Source organism: Boleophthalmus pectinirostris, unplaced genomic scaffold, assembly GCF_026225935.1.
Source record: "Boleophthalmus pectinirostris isolate CB_2022bp ecotype Guang Dong unplaced genomic scaffold, ASM2622593v1 HiC_scaffold_19, whole genome shotgun sequence".
In the NCBI taxonomy this organism is placed as follows: Eukaryota; Metazoa; Chordata; class Actinopteri; order Gobiiformes; family Gobiidae; genus Boleophthalmus; species Boleophthalmus pectinirostris.
The window spans coordinates 42,167,299-42,173,789 of record NW_026571140.1 but is presented as its reverse complement, the minus strand read 5'-3'; the positions used below and the strand labels follow the sequence as shown (position 1 = coordinate 42,173,789).

The 6,491-nt window shown below is 46.0% G+C and overlaps 1 long non-coding RNA gene across 1 annotated transcript; it reads right to left on the bottom strand.

Annotated features, from left to right (window-relative positions):
- Positions 1–3,296: 3,296 nt before the first annotated feature.
- LOC129409276 (uncharacterized) lies at positions 3,297–6,485 on the bottom strand. Its single transcript, XR_008632335.1, has 3 exons — positions 6,056–6,485; positions 4,574–4,620; positions 3,297–4,098 (listed from the first exon to the last, which is right to left on the bottom strand). It is a non-coding gene; the product is annotated as an uncharacterized LOC129409276 (long non-coding RNA).
- Between the last annotated feature and the right edge of the window lie 6 nt (positions 6,486–6,491).

The following is a 6,491-nucleotide window of genomic DNA, read 5'->3' as shown; positions in this document are numbered from 1 at the left end:
AATATTTTGTGTTATTGTAGTATGTGATGTGTGAGCTACTGTTCCAAGTAATTTCCCTTGTGGATCAGTAAAGTTTGTTCAGGTCTAAAGGTCAGACCATGAAGCGTGAATTTTTCTTCAGATTTTAAACACTTTTTTTTTTTTTTTTTATGTTTTTTTCCTTAATGAGAACCACAGACCAGAGGCAGAGACCGCAGACTAATAGAGCCGCACAAAAGCTGTGTGGAAAAAAACACCTATTTTGGAATTGAACAGAAGTATCCGTATGATTTTCTGATCACGTTTAACCTTTGATAAATGATACAACAGCGCCCTCCTGTGGACGCAGACAGACATTACACTCAAAACTATTAAAGTGCAGTTTAAAGTACATTTTCAAACTGATGATTTGATTTAATCATTAAATCAAAGTGTTAAAAAAAATAAGACAATTTTATTGAATTTGTCAGTGGCAAAAATTCACAAACAGGAACTTGCTTCAGCGTTATGGTGCAAAATGAAATAATAAATGAACCATTATGAAATAAAAGGACGTGCATTAGAATAAGGTAAAAATAGGTTAAACAGACTGATTACAAATACAAAAGTACAGTATGGGCAGAACAGTGCAAAAGCATCAGTGTAAGAGGGTTAAAAACAGTCTAAAGTGACAGTGAGGAGTCAGTGAAGCATCGATATATCGTGATAATTATTGGGATACTTCAGGTCAGCAGTCGATGGACGAAGGAACAACGTTATAATGTGGTAAAGTAAAAAAAAAAAAAAATGTGCAGAATATTAATTAAAGTTGTTTAAAGGTGTAACTTTTTGGTGGAGGGCGCGTCACCTGCTTGTTTCTATGGAGACGTCATTGCTCTGTCTGGAATGTTCCACAGTGTGACATTAAACAGCTCCACTTTACATTCAATTACAAGTGATATTATGGCTCAAAAATCCCTCGAAAAACAAACATTCTGACTGTGAGCGGGATCGCCTCTCCACAGAGCTGACCTGTAACTTGGTCTGGTTTGGTCGAAGATGAAGATAGGAAGGTTTAAAGCCACACTGTGAAACATTCCAGACAAAAAAGCAATAACATCTCCATGGAGAAAAGCGCAAAAAGTGAAGTAAGAAACAGACTCAATTCTCTGTACAGATTCTACAGTGAAAATAAAATCCTCTTTACACAATCTCCTGGGCTTTTCCACATTAAATGGTAGAACTTTGTTTTCTGTTCCAATGTGCCCAAGGTACGAGGGAGTTCACCGTCCACCCACTTATCCTGATGTAAGGTCATAAAAAATAACAAATATCAAATTAAAAAATCTTACCACTTAAATGTCAAAGCAGAAATACTGGAAAAACAACCTGCACAGACTCATGAAATCTGCAGACTAAACCAGACTAAACCAGGACTAAACCAGGACTAAACCAGGACTGAACCAGGACTAAACCAGGACTAAACCAGGACTAAACCAGGACTAAACCAGGACTAAACAGGACTAAACCAGGACTAAACCAGGACTGAACCAGGACTAAACCAGGACTAAACCAGGACTGAACCAGGACTAATACAGGACTGAACCAGGACTAAACCAGGACTAAACCAGGACTAAACCAGGACTAAACCAGGACTAAACCAGGACTAAACCAGGACTGAACCAGGACTGAAACCAGGACTAACCAGGACTAAACCAGGACTAAACCAGGACTAAACCAGGACTAAACCAGGACTAAACCAGGACTGAACCAGGACTAAACCAGACTAAACCAGGACTAAACCAGGACTGAAACCAGGACTAAACCAGGACTAAACCAGGACTAAACCAGGACTGAACCAGGACTGAAAACCAGGACTAAACCAGGACTAAACCAGGACTGGAAAACCAGGACTGAAACCAGGACTAAACCAGGACTAAACCAGGACTAGGACTAAACCAGGACTGAAACCAGGACTGAACCAGGACTAAACCAGGACTAAACCAGGACTGAACCAGGACTAAACCAGGACTAAACCAGGACTAAACCAGGACTGAACCAGGACTAAACCAGGACTAAACCAGGACTAAACCAGGACTAAACCAGGACTGAACCAGGACTTCATATTTATAAAAGGACAGAGAAAAACAAAGTGAAGGATTAAATAATTTTATTGTTTTTACTTTTTTGTTCTTCAGTTTTGATTCTTAAATTTTCTTGGTTTGGATCTGGAGACAAAAAAAAAAAAAACAAAAAAAAACCTTGACCCAAAAAACAAAGTAAGAAAGGAAAAGAGCGTGGTGAGCCGCTGTCCCGTCGATTTGAGCTCCCGAGGCACAGATGGGATAAGTTTCTCTCCCTGGATCGTGTGTAAATATTTCTGAAATAAATGTTTGTTCTCATGTTTCTTCTGTCGTCCCTTTTTCTGTCCTCGTCCATCACGACTCAGAGACAAGTCCATTGTTTTTGGCGCTGGAGAAATAAAATTGAATTGCAGGAATCGTCCCGTCTTCAATGTCCCCAGTGTCACAAAGGTGAGGTGTCGCCCTCTAGTGGAGCATTATTTGGAACAAGATCTAGTCAAGATTTACTCCTCCAACAAACTCAAATAAAAGAACTAAACCAGGACTAAACCAGGACTGAACCAGGACTGAACCAGGACTAAACCAGGACTAACCAGGACTAAACCAGGACTGAACCAGGACTAAACCAGGACTAAACCAGGACTGAACCAGGACTAAACCAGGACTAAACCAGGACTAAACCAGGACTAAAACCAGGACTGAACCAGGACTAAACCAGGACTAAACCAGGACTAAACCAGGACTAAACCAGGACTAAAACCAGGACTGAACCAGGACTAAAACCAGGACTGAACCAGGACTAAACCAGGACTAAACCAGGACTAAACCAGGACTAAACCAGGACTAAAACCAGGACTGAACCAGGACTAAACCAGAACTGAATAAGGACTAAACCAGGACTAAACCGGGACTGAAACGGGACTAAACCAGGGACTGAAAGGACTGAACCAGGACAAAAAACAAGACTAAACAAGGACTAAAACCAGGACTAAACCAGGACTAAACCAGGACTAAACCAGGACTAAACCAGGACTAAACCAGGACTAAACCAGGACTAAACCAGGACTAAACCAGGACTAAACCAGGTCTAAACCAGGACTAAACGTGGTCTTTGTGCTGAGTGGTGTTTTATAGTTCAGTCTCAGTCTGGTCTCCATCAGTCCCTCTGGGTCTGTCCTCAGTCTGGACCAAAGACAAACACCAATAATAATTTGAAGTCAGAATGAGGAGAATCACAAAATGACACTGGAGACATTAAAGTTCAACAGAGAAACTAAAACTTTTTCTAAATGTCCTGTGTTTGGTGTAAGAGAAGAAACAGATGAGACAAACTCTGAGGAACACATGAACACATGAATACATGAACACATGAATACATGAATACATGAATACATGAATACATGAACACATGAATACATGAATACATGAATACATGAACACATGAATACATGAACACATGAACACATGAACACATGCTCAGCTCACAGAGAAGAGGCGTCCTCCAGGGGGCGCTGTGACCTCCTCATGTTCAACAGAGACACACAACTGTTCTTCCCCCTCAGTCCAAACCCCAAAAACAGAGGCTCAGTGAAGGAGGCTCTGAAGGTGTGGAGGTGGAACAGTCTTTCATCAGAGACCTTAAAGAAGGACAGAACTCCAGCCTCAGAGTCCAGGAACACGCCCACTGTGGAGGGGAGAGGGAGGAAAGGGGAAAATCAGGCCTTTTTGTCTCATTGTGTAAAAAAGAGTATTTTCCTCCCTCGATCCTCATGGTCCAGGACTGATCATTGTGTCCAAACTCTGCACCGTTTCCTCTTCTTCTGATTCTTCTGTAACTCACTGCTACATCAACATTCCCCCAGTACTCCACCTCCCAGTAACAGCGCCCCCTGAGGCCGGAGGAGCCCAGGACCTGACACCAGTCTGTGAATCTGTCCTCATGATCCGGAGGAGGAGGAGGAGGAAGTGGATGATATAATTCCACAGTCCGTTTGTCCTCAGACACTGTGAGGTTCTCTGTGCGCCGTGTTTGGATCCAGGGTGAGTTCACAATAATCTGAAACAAACAACAATCACAACTAAAGTTGTAAAGAGTGTGTCCTGAAAGAGAGACTGAGGTAAACCTTCACATTATTCTAATGTTTGTATCAAGAGGAAACACAGGAAACAGTTCAGAGTGTTTTTATTCTAATGTCATGATGAGTTTCATCCATTTTCCTGTGGTTTTAAACGGCTTCTGTGTAAATAAATGAGAATGAGATCATTGGATCATTTCTGTTGTAGGACGCTCGTCTTGGCTCATGTCAGGCTTCAAAATCCTCTTTGTTTAGTTCAGTTCAAACCCTCATCAGTGTTTTCAACTGTTCCAAATCCTGTTCAAAAGTTCTTGTGCACTTTTAAAATGTGTGATTTTTGTGGAGGCTGCAGCTCGTCTGGTCCCTAAATGTGTTCACAAGTTCTTTGGAATAAATAAATCCAGATGTACCCAGTGTCAGTCCTACAAGTGAAACTGGAACAATTCAAATACTCACATTTACTGAGACCTGGAACCATCCAGCGCTTTCCACAAGGATCCAACCTGGAACACACAAGTCCAGTTTAGACCAGACCAGAGACCAGACCAGAGACCAGACCAGAGACCAGACCAGACCAGACCAGAGACCAGACCAGAGACCAGACCAGACCAGACCAGACCAGACCAGAGACCAGACCAGACCAGACCAGAGAGACCAGACCAGACCAGAGAGACCAGAGACCAGACCAGACCAGACCAGACCAGACCAGAGACCAGACCAGAGACCAGACCAGACCAGACCAGACCAGAGACCAGAGACCAGACCAGACCAGAGACCAGAGACCAGAGACCAGAGACCAGAGACCAGACCAGACCAGACCAGAGACCAGACCAGAGACCAGACCAGACCAGAGACCAGACCAGACCAGAGACCAGAGACCAGAGACCAGAGACCAGACCAGACCAGACCAGACCAGACCAGAGACCAGACCAGAGACCAGACCAGAGACCAGACCAGAGACCAGACCAGACCAGAGACCAGAGACCAGACCAGAGACCAGACCAGAGACCAGAGACCAGAGACCAGAGACCAGACCAGAGACCAGAGACCAGACCAGACCAGAGACCAGACCAGAGACCAGAGACCAGAGACCAGAGACCAGAGAGACCAGAGACCAGACCAGACCAGACCAGACCAGACCAGACCAGACCAGACCAGAGACCAGACCAGACCAGAGACCAGACCAGAGACCAGAGACCAGACCAGAGACCAGACCAGACCAGACCAGAGACCAGACCAGAGACCAGACCAGAGACCAGAGACCAGACCAGACCAGACCAGAGACCAGACCAGAGACCAGACCAGAGACCAGAGACCAGACCAGAGACCAGACCAGACCAGACCAGAGACCAGAGACCAGAGACCAGAGACCAGACCAGACCAGACCAGAGACCAGACCAGACCAGACCAGACCAGACCAGAGACCAGACCAGAGACCAGACCAGAGACCAGACCAGAGACCAGAGACCAGACCAGAGACCAGAGACCAGACCAGACCAGAGACCAGACCAGAGACCAGACCAGACCAGACCAGACCAGACCAGACCAGAGACCAGAGACCAGAGACCAGACCAGACCAGACCAGAGACCAGACCAGAGACCAGAGACCAGACCAGAGACCAGAGACCAGAGACCAGACCAGACCAGACCAGACCAGACCAGAGACCAGACCAGAGACCAGACCAGAGACCAGACCAGAGACCAGACCAGACCAGAGACCAGAGACCAGAGACCAGACCAGACCAGAGACCAGACCAGACCAGAGACCAGAGACCAGAGACCAGAGACCAGACCAGACCAGACCAGACCAGACCAGAGACCAGAGACCAGACCAGACCAGACCAGACCAGAGACCAGACCAGACCAGAGACCAGAGACCAGACCAGAGACCAGAGACCAGGAAACCCAGACTTAGAGGTGGCAGGGGGTGGTTCTCACCTGACAGTCAGCAGGGGGCGCTGGTCCTGTAGAGCGGTCAGGAGATCTGCTGAGGATCCTGGATGGTTGTAGCTCAGGTCTAACTCTCTCAGGTGGGAGGAGGCGGAGCTCAGAGCTGAGGCCAGAGCAGCCCCGCCCCTCTCTGAGACCAGACATCCAGACAGACTAAAGACACAGCAGTACACTCATGTGAACACAAGGGGGAGCACTACACTCATGTGAACACAAGGGGGAGCACTACACTCATGTCAACACAAGGGGGAGCACTACACTCATGTGAACACAAGGGGGAGCACTACACTCATGTGAACACAAGGGGGAGCACTACACTCATGTGAACACAAGGGGGAGCACTACACTCATGTGAACACAAGGGGGAGCACTACACTCCCTGTGCTTTAACACTTTTGTGAATCAAGGCTGCGTCTCATTTTTC